This window comes from Thermobia domestica, chromosome 1, assembly GCF_964235325.1.
Source record: "Thermobia domestica chromosome 1, izTheDome1.hap1.1, whole genome shotgun sequence".
Taxonomy (NCBI): domain Eukaryota; kingdom Metazoa; phylum Arthropoda; class Insecta; order Zygentoma; family Lepismatidae; genus Thermobia; species Thermobia domestica.
In genome coordinates, this window is record NC_137454.1 from 233,617,063 (window position 1) to 233,633,384 (window position 16,322).

Below are 16,322 nucleotides of genomic sequence, written 5' to 3' on the forward strand. Positions count from 1 at the left end.
ACTGAAGCATCAGAATGGGTTCGTTCTATGTACGGATACTTAACAATGGCTAGAGGATTATGTTTCGGGTATATATTTGCTTGTTGGTTTCTTGTACTCAATGTTAAATTGACCTCATTTTAAGAAAGTTCAAGTCAAAAGAATCAAACAGAGAGAAATAACTCTTCACACATCTTCCTCAGCCTTTTATTTTATTGTCCCGCTGAAAGGATTTAAGCAAGATAATTGGCAGTATCAATTACAAATTCCCAAAGTACGAAGGTCATTTAACTGGAACTGGCAATACTCCTACGATTGAAGTGTCGTGTGGGGAGGAGGAAAATGACGAAGTAATGTGTTCTATGGATGTGTACGAGTCAGTTCAACGTTGCTGCGGTCCCATATTACGGTGTGTGTGGCGAGTAGATATTGTTAAAGTGATTGTTGTGTGAATACCGCCTTAACGCAATATTCACGCGTGCACAACGGCGTGTGTTTATGTAATTCCAGGTGGCATGAGGGCGAAATGCTAGGACGATTCATAGAGGATTAGTATACACCTGTGGTGAAGCTGCTCTACCGTATCTGACAGTGGCGAGATGGGTTGCAGCATTTCAGGCATGACGACAGTCAACAGAAAAAATGTACGGTGGAGGGCATATGCGAACGCCTACGGACGAAATTCATTTTGCAAGACTACGGATACTGCTTGACGGTGATCGGCGCTGGACCTGTAGTGAATTGGCGCAGGAGCTGAACATTTCTTCCGGATCAGTGTTCCGCATGCTTACACAAGATCTTGGCATGCGGAAAATTGCAGCCAGATGGGTATCCCATGTTCTGACCGAGGTTCAAAAGTGGCATAGGTGGGAATGTGTGCGCTTACACCTTCAACGTTACAATGAGGAAGGTGATGACTTCTTGCACCGCTTTATTGCAAGTGACGAAACGTGGGGAAGATCCTACGAACGTCAGTCGAGTGAATGGAGCACCCAGAATCTTCACGACCGGAAAAGCTTAGACAAGAGCCAGCAAACGTGAAGGTGATAATGATAATGTCATATGACTTCGAAGGCATTATCCTGTCACATCAGCTTCCACCGGGCGTTACCGTCAATGCTGTATATTATGCTTCATACCTCAGTCACCATTTGAGACCGGCATTGCGGCGCAAACGTCCACACCTAATGGAGTCTGGACCAATTCTCCTACACGACAATGCCAGATGCCATACAGCCAATCCAGTACAGATTCTGTTACGGCGTTGGGCGACGTTTCAGAAACATCCCCAGCATTGTTCGTGCCTTAGGGCGCACTGTCAATACCCTCTCACAAAGTAGGGCTTTAACAGGTATTCAACGGTTACCAGGCATCTGGAAGGGTTTAACAGGCTGGCGGAGACTACATCGAAGGACTGTAAGCTTCTTGAGGTGAGTGATTCAGTACATTCCATTTCACAACTATGTTGCCACTTCGAGTTAAATGACCCTCGTAGAAATGGGATAAAGTTTAATTCATCCAGTAGATGTTATCGCACAGAAAAGACGCATATATTCACATTAAACTTCAAGGTATTTACATAATGATCTCAAATATCAAAATTTAAGAATATGCACTGGCTAGTTTTCAAGAAATTATCTCGCAAATGGCTGAAAACAAAAGTTCCAGGACTCATCTTGTAAAATACATGATATTCAACTCTTGAAATACATAGTTCTACAAAGGTAGTTCCTCTCCGATATTTATAGATAGGAACTAACGTTTCTAAAGGTCTCGAAAACGAGGAGGAAACATTCATTCTCTAATGTTTTTTAGCTCTTCTGCCACAGCCTTTTAGGTAGTTGGGGTATCTTGATATCACTTTGTTTTTAGAAGCATTTTCATATGAAAAAAACAGATAGAAATCACGTGACAACACAACAAGCGAATGTGGAGGATAGTGAAGAGAAAGAATATATTTTGCCGGATATTGCTGTATACTGTAGTGGAGTATTGGGTCTTGTTATAGCATCCAAGTGAAACAATTACTCAGATCGGTTCGATGGAGCCGAATTCAGGGACAAACGTTTTAGAACCTGAATGCAATATGCGTTCATCATATGTCCTTGAAGCAAAAGTTCATGATGTATTCTACCTCTTGCGCCAGTACATGGTATCAACATTATATTTGCATTAATGATTATTACATAATATTCTCTGTAAGTATAAAATGCAATCTCTTCGATCAGTGCTTCTCCAATTCATTTGAAAGTCGTATTCGTTGTGCGAACTTCAATCTTCGGCAATAATCTTCAACAGGAGCATGAGATTATTTGTGGTCGCTTCTAAGAGTTTGAGAACAAATATTATTATCGTTTCCTTGTGTTAGTATTTCAATATATGAGGGATGATATTGCATTAAAACTTAATTTTCGTAGATGATCACATGTTATTCAAGTTCCGTACATTTGAATAATACGAAGAATAACAGGACGATCGTCTCAAATTAAATTCCTCATATGTTTCATATTTCCAGTGGATTATGTGGTTTATGACCGGCGTCATCGTCTTTCACAGCAACCTTGCTCTCCTGAAATCTGTTGTTCTATTCAAAGACGCACGCTATTAATGATGCCTGATTAAGTTTATAATAACACGTTCTATGTTTCCATGATTGTCTACCCTGGCGCAATACAGAGTATAACGATAAATATTTTCTGCAATTCTGTATCCAACACGTCATACGCGGAGCTCTAATTAAATGTGGGTAGTTATGATAAACAATGTATAGCTCGATTCAGCCTGCCACATATTGACTAAATAGTATATATCAGGTAACTGATTGTACTAAAATTCCCATGTTTCTCCGGGAATGTAACAGTGAGGGCCCTATTACATTAGGCCACTGGTTGCGCCACCAGTGGAGCAACCGGTGTCACCACCAAACTCTTGCGTATCGTCCACCAGTGGCGCAACCAAAACAAGACTAATATTTTCATGAGAAATTGTATTCAGTGAGTGAAAACATGCTTTTCCTTGCCTTCTTGATAGAAAGAGAAGGTGAAGAAAGTTTTTAAATTACAAATAAAATCATCAGTGTTCATTTTATTGTCTATCCCTTTAAAATTCCGGCTTGTTAAAGGTAAATTATACATTTTTAGTTAAGCGGTTATAGCATCTTCCCTATTTATCGAAGGATCATGGTTCATACCTCTTTTTTATAATAGAACAACTTTTTAGACGGTAGTGTTCACGTTTCCATATCATGTCCCTGAGGTGGGAAATTTTGAGAGAAATCGGGATTTTTCTCTGGAAAAAATTCAAATTTTGAGCCCCTCTGGACTGCTCTGTCTCAACGCAGACATCTGAAAACCACCTTTAAAAATACAAAGATGTGTGTTAAATGTGTGTACAAAATTTTAAGCTTTTATCTTGAATAGTAAGGAAGGAAATAATATTTATCAACGATCCTCACAATGCCCCAGATTACCGCAAAAGAGACTGATCTTAGATAAAAAAAAAAACTTAGTGAGACATCCCTACTTATCCTATTGTCATTTTTGTACCTCATTCCCTTTAGAATAGAACAGCCTTTCAAACGATACCATTCGTATGTCTTCATCATGACCTGAGGAGGGAAAATCGCGAAAAAGGGAAATTCTTGGTTAAAATAACCCTTTTCTTTACCTTTTAGCTCTTCTTGACCCTCCTGTGTTAACGCAGAGATCTAAAAAAAAATCAAACAAATGCTACTAGGTGAACTGAAAAATCAAGATCTCAGATAAAAATTTCCTGTAACATATAATTTTTTTTTTCTGTTCGGAAAAGTTGTTATACAACAATAATGTATCACAGAAACCTCACTCCTCTGAGTCAGTTCCTTTTAGTGTTATAGATATAGAGGGCTCGTAAAGTTAGTTGTAACGTACTTATATTTTTTACATTATACTTGAATGGAAAAATGAAACTAAGTATCTTACATATATGCTATATTCGAATACAACATCTTTACAATTATTACAAATATTACACAAGTTTCATAACATCAACATTTTTGTTTCTTATCCTAGTTTGAAAATCAGTTGGAAAATCTTTATAAACATATGTGAACAAACAAAAAAGAACACTACCTTGTACGTAAAATTGGACTAGATTTATGTGTAGTCTGTATTACCCTACGTATATACTCAACTACAGGCATCGTTGATAAATACTGTATATTAATAATATTAGAGAAGCTAGTGAGGCGATTTTTCATTCTTGTCTGAATATAAGCTAAGAAAGCTTTATAATATGATATGTGAAAAAAGATGACAAAAATACACCACTCAGTACAAACATAAGACTTAGGTTTTTGTGTGTAGTGTATGTTACAATAGACATCTTCACACAGTTTTTAGATTAATTGCAAATATAAGAAAAGTCATGTAATGACATGAACATTTCTGATCTCAGTTTGAAAATAACCTAGGAAATCTTAATATATAAATAATATGTGAAAACATGGCAAAATGCATTACTTTCTATTCTTGAAAATGAGCTAGGAAAACTTCTTATCAAAATAATATGTGGAGATACATGTCAACATACATTACACTGTAGAAAACTCTGACTTTGTGTTGAAGACAGGCATACGTCTTCTCGAGTCTTGCAGTTATGTATCCATCTCGTGCACTTACACCACAAACACAAGACGATGCTTCTGTCACCAATTTTACACATCGTTCTACAGCTTGGCTAAGGCATGGAATATTCGGAATTTCAATATTTGTGGTATCACCTTGAATGACTCTATGAATATTCGCAGCAGTGAGATCCATAATAAGTGTGTGTGTGGGGGGGGGGGGCAAGTTGTAGCTAAATCTGTCCAGTTTATGAGTTCTGTGTAGTCTTCAACTTCAAAATTGAGTAATAGAAAGTCGTAATTTCTGATTCCAGGCATTTGCGAGGTTTTTGCCTTAAGGACTCGTCGAAACCCCAGTTCTCTGATATGTTTCTTCTCATCTGTCATCATAGAGAAGAGAATGTTTTCAGGATGTGCAAAGCATCCATTTCTTTGAAGTACAGGATCAATGACAGCCTTGTACCTTTCAGGAAGGAAGCGCGATAACTGTATTATTTTGAAGAAATATCTTGATCCATCTGTGCAAAAACGTTTCTGTTTTATGAAGAACCAAACTGGCGCATACACTTTTACAGCATACTGAGAGAGCACTTTTAATTCTTCTGACGGGTTTGGTGTAGCTACATACAATCGAATAATTCTGTTTGCTGTAGGAACCCACCTGACGTGCGAAATGTTTCCTGGATAGCGTTTTGCCAAAGAATCAGGAAAATGTCCATTTGAAACAACCCTGCAAATCTCATACAAATATTTCTGATCCGCACTGAGATCATTATAATTCTCGAAAGCTGAAAGATGGCTCTCAATTACATCTTATTACACAAGTGGTTGGTTTTCACAATTTAATAATGATCTTCCAATCTGTCCAGAAAATTCATGAGGACCTGTTGTCTTACCATCAATTGATTCTAGCAAATGTCTTAATAAGGGAGCTCATTTACGTGCAGCAGACAAACCAATCATTGCAAAAGTCTCTGAACAGACTCTTCTAAACGTCGTATTATTCCACCCCTTCTGCCAGTATTTGTAGCCCTTCTTGTTTTTGTAGCACGAAAATTTGAATTATTTTTACTCTACGTATTGTAAAATGCTTTGGCAGAATAAATACACATACTCTCCATTTCAATTCTTTTTAGTTCAAGTTTCTAAGACAATTGTTTGGCAGGATATCAACCATTCCTCTAGTCTCCTTGCTCGCCAACCTAAATGTTGGAAAATTTTGCGGAAGGAAAGGGTTAACCATGCTGGTGGCACCCAAAGATATTAGATTTCAACAAAAATAAATATTGATTTTTAAAATACTTACTAAGGAGCAACAATCCCGCACTATTAGAATACCGATGTGCAAACTTCAATTTTTCACTCCACCCTACTCTACAATCAAAAAACAAACGAAAAATGAAGTAAAAAGCTTTATAGTTCTTATTAATCGAATAATGAAGACACTACTTCAGTACCTAGAAACAGATACTACAACTTCAAAGGGCTATCAGTTTGTTTAATTCCTGTATTTTGTCTTCTTCTCTGCTTTTCTTCATTGCATTTCCGCCACCACCTTCATTGTCAATTGCCATTTTCTAGCGAATCCAAAACACCGCACAGAGTGACAATCAGTGGCGTCATTTAGAAGGGGCAGGGAGGGGCATTTGCCCCCCCCCTGAGTTTGAGATTTGTATAGATTTTATCAATAGAATAGTAGTAAGTCAGTGAAAAACGCGAAATTTTACTTACATCAAGGGGTCTTGCCTCCTCCAAGCTAAATCTGAAATGACACTACTGGTGACAATATATTGAGGTCTGATGAGTCACAGAGCGAGCGCCGATGATCAAACAACTCTTGAACCTGTTGCTGGTGGCGCCGATGATCAAACAACTTTTGAACCTGTTGCTGGTGGCGACACCAGTGGCCTAGTGTAATACGCTACGTTTAGAACAATGACCCAAGTGTGTCCCGCGCCACAAATGGTTGCCCGGGCAGTTGCTGAGCTCGACAATTTCTTGGTGGCGCCACCAGTTGCCCTAGTGTATGTTCTATATACTTCAATAAACCGCCACGTGCTCCGTCCATTGGTTGCTCCACCAGTCGCGCCACCAGTCCATAAAAAGCAAAAAAGAAAGGATACGCAGTGGTCCATATTGAGGGTGGCGTGTTGTTTGCCAACAGTGTAGTTCGCCACGACTCGATTTTTGTGTTGTTTGCCACGATTGCCATAGTATTTGCATTCTGATCTTATCAGATCTCATTATCGTGAAGATTCACACAAATCTGGATAAAAAGGAATGGTTGCCAGGCAGCGCTGTTTGTGATCCCCTGGATCAAGTGGTATGTGTTCTCGCCTTAGGGGTGAGAGAGGTCTCATTAGGCTCGCTGCTGAAAGAGAACATTAAGCTTCAAGCAAATGAACACAAAACATCATTAATATCACAGTAGATTAGTAAATTTGTGTAATTGTATTTTCTCATTGATATAATTGATATATAATTGATAGCACCTCCTGTTGCATTTTTTTTTACGCTACGCGACTATTAATATTTACGAATCTCGAAGCTGATGTCATATAGGCCTACGAAGAAGAGACCCTATCAAAGCATAAAACAGCTCTCAAAAAGGGAGAGAAAAATTTTAAAATTCCCAAGTTGCTCACCAAACTATAGTTAAGGTGAGAAAGACGTGTTATAGTTAACATTTTGTGACGTGGCTCAGTGGTAAAGCATTCATCGCTGGTACTTGAGGTCTCCAGTTAGATTCCTGCTCGTGCGAAGTGAGCTTTGTGTATTTCTCATTAGAAAATGAAATGTATCTTTCGGTTTTATGTCCCATGCTTATGTCGGCTACGCTAAAGGAGGCGGTGATGAAAAAGAATGCAATGGTGGAATGAATAAAGTGGGAAAAAACAGAAGAAACCTGAGAAAACCCGCGCACACGGTGTTTGTCTATCATGAAGTCCACTTGGAGCGAGTTGGGATCGAACCAGGGACCCAGTGTATCAGACGTAAATGCTCTACCACTGAGCCACCGCATATATCTCAATAGAATTATCCTGCACAAATTCATTAAAACATAAATTAATAAGCGATCGAGTCCTGTCTAATGCCAAACGAGCAAAAACATAAATACACTAAACTATCTAATGGACAACGTCTTGATACGAAATTTAACATGCAGATACAATTTAGATTTTGAGAATTGGAGAGAAAATTCTAATGAATACATAGAACTATGTTTACGGAATAGAAGCAGTAATCGTGTTTTTGGACAGTCTGTATTGTATGTATTCTGTTCATAAATATAGTGGATTTGATTGTTATAACAGTCATCTGGCAACCCTCAGCGTATGAGTTGATTTTCTATAAATCTTCACGATTATGATATAAGATAGCTCAGAGAGAACGTACTGTGGCAAACAACACAAAAATCGAGTCGCGGCAAACAACAACGTGGCATACAACACCTAATCATATTGAATACATTGGTTTGAAATTTGGATAGAATTACTTTCGGTTTCTGTGGGATCCATGCAAATGGTTTTACATTATAGTCTCCCTGCGTTCTTAAACAATCATCTTGTTTCTCTACTTTACACCAACTATATTCCTCACAATTAGACAGAAATTAAGGAGAATTCTGTTTCTGAAAATTATTATCTTGATTCAACGATTATGCTTAGATTTTCTTTCAATACAATATCAGAACACGCTAAAAGAAGTCACTTCCTAAAATGTATTCAGATTTTATACTTAGTTTTGTGATTAACGTGATTAACTCTTTTTGAATTTTCTTTAAATATTTATTTCTCTTTATATTTATTGTAACAACAACACAACAGGCGTTCTGCTCATTTACAGTGTTTATATATATATATATATATATATATATATATATATATATATATATATATGGTGAAATGTCATTATTTTTATAGAAAGAAACATAAAGAAATTTTTATTATTTCATTAATTAAGTCAGCTCATCATACTACAAATTGTATTCCTAAACACTTTTTCAGACAAATTGAATACGTCTATCATTTCACACTTTTCTTCAATATTTTTATAGTAAGAGCTCATTCTCCATAAAGAGGATTTATACAGGATGTCATTACGTGCTTTCTTACAGTACATAGTACTACTGTTGCTCAACCTCGTTCTAGACGTCGGAACATGCAGAAATATATTCGAACTTAGTTCTATGTAATCAATTTTATTATTTATTATTTTATGTAGAAAAACTAAATACTCAGTACTTTTAGATGCTGCTATAAATTAATCACATTAGCTCTTTCAAACCAGGAAATACAGTCTAATTAGGAACGACTCAACGTTGATGATTTAACACTAACAAAATTGTGCTGGCTCATATCATCCTGGGCTAGAATCCCAGTGCGATGAGGCCTCTATTGACTAAGATAAAAAGGCAAAGTCTGGTCCGTACTTTATTCTCACTTTCTATATCAGAAGTATCAATTAAATCTATTAATAGTTCTTTAACATCTACCTTTACTTCTCTCTTTCCGTCTTATATGCAGCATTTTTATTTCCTATTTTGAGTGTTACAGAAAGCAGCTTTATTTCTTCGACTCGACCATGTGCGCATATCACAGCTTGTTTTCTAACTAAACAATGTCTTAGATATAAACACTTTTTATATATATAATTCGAAAGAATATTGTGATTAACCTACACCACAAAAAGCACCATCCAGTAGTGCACTAGGGAAAGCAGCTATTTATAATAAAATCCAAAATGAACTAATTTTACCATAAAACTAAATATAAATTATGAATAAATATTAAAAATTGGCTATTTTTAGCATGATATAGTAATATTAGGACCATATTTACGTTCATTTCCAGTTGAAGGGGCATCACCCTCCACTCCCTTTGTTTTTTAATGCTAGAATTGAGACACGGTTCTGAAATTCAGCTCTCTGGTAAGCATATTGAGGAAGGATGTCGTAGCACGCGAAGTGATCTTGCATGAAGTTTTGTGCAGTTGAACAGAGATTCAGGTCCCGTCGTGGTTTGAACTCTACATAAACATTAGTTCACGTCAACATCATGTGCTGGATACAAATATAAAGCAAAATCAATCAATCGCTTTTGCTGTTATTGCCTATAATCAATATCATTGTGAGAACAACTGTGTTTGATTTGTGAGAACAACTTTAAAATTTCATTGCTTATCGGGCATTATAAGTTAATTGGAGAAGTACATGGATTAAGAAATAGGGGACTATGGAAAGATGTGACGGGTGTCAATTACCTTGCTTATAATCTCAAACGATCAAACCATTTAACTCCATACTACAAACAGCTGGGCCTTCTGAAACTTGCTGATAGACATTATCTGCATCGACTCACACTTCTCTTTGAGACTTTGTGTTTTCAACAGCCTTCTTACTTATTTCAACGATTGCGGATATTAAATGCTCATCACGATCACGATACAATATCTGGTGTAAATAAACTCCTTTGCCTTCGCGTACACTCGTCCAAATATTACTCAAATTCGTTCTTTATACTGACTATCCGTGCATGGAATGATCTTCCACCGAGCATACGACAAGCTCACTCAATCAATCTATTCAAGAAGTCGACTGAGTAGGTTATCCACGAGTCTCTCTAGTCTTACTGATAGCTGAAAAATGATTATTTTTAATCTTCATACCATTTATTTGTTTCTCTTACTCCCTAAATGAATCTGAATATATTATATGTTTATTTGTAGTAATATATGTACGCATGTGATATGTGTTTGTGTATGTGTATGTGATTATGAGTGTAATTTTTGTTGTATTTCAATATGTGTTATTTCATTTACTATTCTATAAATACTTGATATTGTCATATAAATCCTGATCATGCATAGTCAAGTGGGATACAAGGCATTATTACCCTTAACTTCGCCATATAAAATAAAACTAAATAAATAAATAAAGAGACTCATTAAAATATGTCGTATGATCAGTGCTTGATTGGGTTCTAAGCTACGTAATTATGATAAATGTTCTCCATTTACAGGCAATAACCTCAAATCATCACTGGATGTATCAGTGTGATATTATAAAGTGGATGTTATAAATATTAAGTGGTTTCCTCGTACAAGAACGCAATTCTTTCGTATTGTAGTGTATGTAACATCACTTTATATATCATTTTCGAACTAAAGAGATAATGTACTCACTTTCCAGTAGAATTGAAGATCCATACTCCATCACTCACCTAAAGAGAAATTAAGAAAAAGCATGAGAAATTTTCCTAATAGTAATTCAGTTTAATCTTACATTATTAGCTTTAACAAAATTAACAGTACAAATCAATAATTTAGAATTTAATATCCTAGATTTTCTAGATTTAATATTATACAATTTAATATCCTACATTTTGGATAATTCGGGCGAAAACATGAAATTAAATTATATTTATAAATGGGAAAACCATTTAACAAACTTAAAATTTCAAGTATTGGCCTAGTTGTATTCGCTGTCAGTAGAGACGAACCCCCGCCTCTATCTTCCAGTTTCTACGCGAAACTGAATTTTCGAGCTGGAGTCAAATGGTTCGTTAAAAATTATAATACTCAAATTACAATAATACTCAAACTAAATAATACTCAAATTTCTACATGTTATAATTTGTGTTCCGTGCCATTTGACAAAACTTCATTTTGTGCTCAGTTGGCAACACTGTATTACATATGATGTTATTGAGCATGTCTGTTGGTACAATGTTTGCTTACCATACTGTTGCGTAAATGTCATTTTGATTACTTTAATCATTTGGAAGTTCTTTCTGTGTCAGCGTATATTTGCATTGTTATATTCACATGATTCTAGATCCTTCTTTCCTCTGTATCTCCTGTGTTTCTGCGTGTCGAGCCGGAAACTTTGGATTACTCACTTTTCTTCATTCCTCTATCGATTGCACATTGTTTGATTGGGCAACACTACTATCAATATGAGATGTTCCCTTGTTAGTGCTCTGTTTTACAAAATCACTGTCAAGACTAGATCCATCGAAAGAAAAGTAGAAAGTTTAGTCCGAATGAATTATGTTTACGTTTGTGAAACTAATATCATATTGCTGTAACTGACGTTCTATTTTTTTCTATGCTGAAAGTAATGAGACATTCCTGTAAACGTAGGTTCCTTTTTAAGGTAAGGGCTTAAATGTGTTTTCATAAAATGTTATGAACATTGCTTGCAAGTGAAAATCTATTAGGCTATGCTATTAGGAAACTAATCTATTTTTTGAGGATTCATTTGGATAGGTAGAAGGTTCATTATTCATATTACTGTGGTTTCGTAGCGTAGTCCCTCTTTTATGTATGATGCTTAGTAAGTGACGTCTACTGGCTGCAAAGTAATCTTTGTCGTGCTATGATTAATTAAATAATTTCACATATACTAAATAGAGCTTTAGGATATCAACATACTAAACTTATTTTTAAGGAAAGAGGATGCTATTTAATCTGAAACTGGAAGACTGACTGGTTGAAAGAAACATGTAAGATTGAGAAGGACCAAAGGAAGTCGACTGCATCCAGAACCCTCCCTTAAAAATTTGAGCGACTCTTCACATACTTCCAAGCTGGCGGGAGCTCATGTGGATCGGATCCCACGTTAAGTTTATGAACTTTAATATTTGAATAGATTATTTATTTTCTTTAAACTGTATCTGCATTCTATCATTAATGGTAATAATTGCATTATTTTTAACAGATAGAAATTACATTCCTTTCAAATTACTGATATTTCGAATTATTTGTTGTTTACTTTAGTCGAAAGTTACCTGATATAAATGCAAGATAATTTGTAAAAAATGTTGAACGGAGGTCATGTAGAAAATAAATTAATTTTAGATCCAAAATATATATTATCCAATTTGTCTCTGGAAACATGAGAATTAGAACATGAATTTTCTAAAGTACAAACATATTGAAAGGAACAAAGTTTATATAATTGATAAATGTTTTATCGTGATGATCACTGTTCTAAAGTAACTAATTGAGAGGCTTTAGTTATCTTGAAACCATCAGTTCTAATCACGCCTACATACTTAGTTCCGAGTCAGACAGTTAACTTTCTAATAATGAGCATACTCAAAAAATAAACAGGGAACAGAACAAGAACTCAGATTATAGGAAACTGAAAATAAATGTCGTTTTATCAATTACATAAACTCTGTTCCTTTTTATCTTTTTTTACTACATTTTCGAAACTTCACGTTCTAAATAAGGAAGGTGCAGTCATATAACTTGTGTTTTCAATATTTTTTGCCGAATTAGAAATTTGCTGTGTCTCAATTGATTAACTTTCAATTTCCTTATATGTCTAGAGATCCTCCCCCGTTCATCCTTCATTCAGGACTACTCGACATATCAGTTCGGTTTCCAATGTTAAGTGATTCTCATGATAAATAGTCTATCCATATATTCACAATTTATATTAGGTATAGCTTTGTAGTTGATCGCTTGTGAAAGTGACGGAATAGCTGGACAGTGATGGAAACATTATATTTGTTTCATTCATCTTTTAAGTAATTCAATCATTATTGCGTACGTGAACGTTATTGTTCTTGCTACCTTAAATTCTTTTTTATGATATATACACCACACAAAACAGAATAGATTGATTTGCAATTAACCCAATTTCAGATGACCAAATAACAGAGTATTTTACTTAGTATGTCGATAGTATATATATTATTGTACAGATTCCACTATCTATTAAAATGCTACAATAGCAATTAAAAGGGCCCGAGTTCCAACCTATAACTTTAGCTTTCAAATCTTTCATTTACGGTTATGTGTGATTTCACGTTTAACAGAGACAAACAGGTTAAGTATTTGTACTTTAAATAGTCTAAATTAGTTAACTATATCTTTTTCATAAAGTTTATGATATGAAATTAGTGTTCAAAACCTTTTTATTTTAATAAACCTTCTGCAAAACGAATGCAAATGAACTATGCTGCCATCTTAGGAGTTCTTTTCAACTATATGTTTCTGGAAATTTATATGTTTGTGGCCAACCCTTTCGACAATGAGATCTCGGAAACTACAGGCTCTAGAAAGATTACGTTTTCACTGATCGATTGCAAATTTTGCGTAGATTGTCCAGTTCTAATTGAATATTTAAAAAAAGACATGGGCATTATTTCTTTATTACATTTTTAGGGTACACTGGAAGCGTTGAAATTAAAAAAAACAAACTAAAGCATCATATCCTACGCGTTTTACATTTCAACACCACATTGTTGTATATTGCGGTTGTATATGTCTCAGGCATATGTTTCATGGCCAAATAATCATGAAAAAGGAAGGATAAGCATTTCTCGAGTCTAAGATAAATCTTTATTTTTTGAGTGTTTTGCCCAATGAACACCATATATAACTGACATTATAATTAATTGTAAATGTGATGTATTTGCTTATTACATACTGCATGCAAGAAGAAAGGAAACACTGGCCATATATGAATTAGAAACTCCAACCAGAAGTAGGCTCAAATCTTGCAAACGGTGCGAGATATTGAGAAAAATAATCGAAAAAATCTCCCCTATATGATACCTCTTGCCGATTTTTTTATGAAGACGTCTTTCACTTGTATTTGTAAAGGGACATGTACATATGTTGTGAGGAATGAGGAAGAGATTTATGCTCATATGCGAATGATGCGCTGTGTAGAGAGCGCAGGTTCAGCTAGTAGAATAAAGATAATTCTAAAAGATCTTAGCATTTTTAATTTTAAAAAGTTCTTTATTAAATATCAGTCCTTCGAAATTCGTGGTAATTTTTTTTTTGGACCTAAAAGTGTGAAGGAATCAACAGCGAGGTCTGCATTTGTGCTTTTCCAATATTCGTGGGCCAACTCACACAAAGTTCCAGTGCCGCTTCACCATATTTTGATTTTCAGACCACTCCCAGGATAAAATTGTCCAGGACAAAATCTGATATGGTTGGCGATTCAGATGATGGCATTTTGTGCAATGGAATTCAGCAGAACAAATGTTATGATATAAAGAAGGTTTCGTCAGGCAACCGAAAGGACTCGAGTTGACTGATCTATCTACCAATCGTACAAGCCGTTTGAGGAAACCGAATGCTTATGTAAAAGAAAGAGGGCCTGTATATCTAAGAAGAATGTTGGTTTTGGTTATGTTGATGAGTGCAACATGGGAGGAGGTGCTTACATTGAGCGCAACTGTGCGTCCAACGTTGACAAGAAATTTTAAGATCTTTTGTTTCCAGTGAGGCAAAATGCGTTCCTGTATCACAATTCAAAACAGAAGTATATTTTTGTGAAATTATAAAGCACTCTTTGAATCATTCTGAAGGAAGAGATTTCGACAATTTGTTTGGTAACACTGTGTTACAAATATTCTATTCCTGAAAATCAGCAATTATAAAATATTTTACAGCGGTAAATTCAAATCTGAAATAAGATTTCTGATACAGGGCAGTTTTGTATTAATTCAAGTAACTCAAGTAATTATAATTTGAGAAAATGGACAATATGAGTAATTATTATTTGCAGCAAATATAGTTAACTTGTGGGAAAGATTGCCAATCTTAATTTTGCTTTTTAGATTGTGTTGAATGTTAAAGTTAAAATGAGAAAGCATCAGTTTGTAAGAGATTGAAACTGATATATTCGGATTCTTTAGAGATACAAAGTCAGTGTAAATGTATATCCGACTTTGTATGAATTATCTTTTCTGTACGTATATCCAGTATGTTCGTAAATAAGTCTTGTCAGTACAGTAGTTTAAAAATGTGCAGCGAGAAAACCTGGAATTTCGTGAAGATACACTTCTGCACACGATGCTGCATCTAATTAAATATATGTAAAGGCTATGGGTTTGCATATCCTACTGGCAAATTGTTTCCTCTATCAAATGCTAAAATTAAAGATGATGGCCTTATGCAGAGTCGTTCTGACGCGTGATTAGTGCCATACTAAAGAGTTCGACTAGCATATGTTTCCTGCAGTAGTCAGGTCTTTAGTATGACGCTAATCATACATAAAAACGACTCTGCACAAGGCGGGATGTATTTGTGGGTCTTCAGTTTTGTTAACTTCAACAATTTCAAAGCTTTGAAGCATACCTAACAAAGAAAAGTGAACATGACTCTGTTGCAATAAACTAACATTAACAACTTTATTCATAAATTGCTTGAAGTATTCATTTCCTTCCAAGGAAGTTTTAAGTTTACAAAGATTTATGACGTAACATGTCCTTGAAAGTACGTTAATGAGATTCAAATCTGCAATTCTTTTCAGAAAGTTGCAGTGATTGTATCGGCGGATCATGTGGGAAATATTTCGGAAGTAATTAGCTATCATGGATATTTTGTTAACATTGTGGGCATAAATTTCCTTGCATACCGTTTGTATGAAAGAAAATTTATGCCCAGAATATTACCAGAGTTTTCCTGAACTATAATTTTGGACATAAAGGGCACTCGGTAGACAGAAAGAAATTTGATATTTTTTATCGTCTTTCTATTATTAGTTAATACTCCTTTAAAATGGCTAATAAAAACAATATATATGTGAACACAAGCGTCATAACTTTGGAACTTTTCTGATAGTGCAACAATTCATATTTGGCTCCCTTTAAAAAATATATACAGGGTGTTAATGAATTATACAGACAAAGTGCAAGAGGTGATTCTTTACACCAAAATAAGAGAAAAATATCATATGGACCTGTGGGGAAAAGTGTATAGTTTCAGA

The 16,322-nt window shown here is 35.2% G+C and overlaps 1 protein-coding gene across 4 annotated transcripts in view; it reads right to left on the reverse strand.

Moving 5' to 3' along the window:
* LOC145694654 (tachykinin-like peptides receptor 99D) overlaps positions 1-16,322 on the reverse strand; it is a 1,420,129-nt gene that overhangs the window by 897,244 nt on the left and 506,563 nt on the right. Inside the window, exon 2 of one of the 4 annotated variants that reach the window (XM_081771106.1) lies at positions 10,766-10,803. The exons of the other annotated variants lie outside the window; for them this stretch is intronic. The gene's annotated coding sequence lies outside the window, so the exon portion shown is untranslated. The remainder of the gene's footprint in view (positions 1-10,765; positions 10,804-16,322) is intronic. 4 annotated transcript variants of the gene reach the window in all.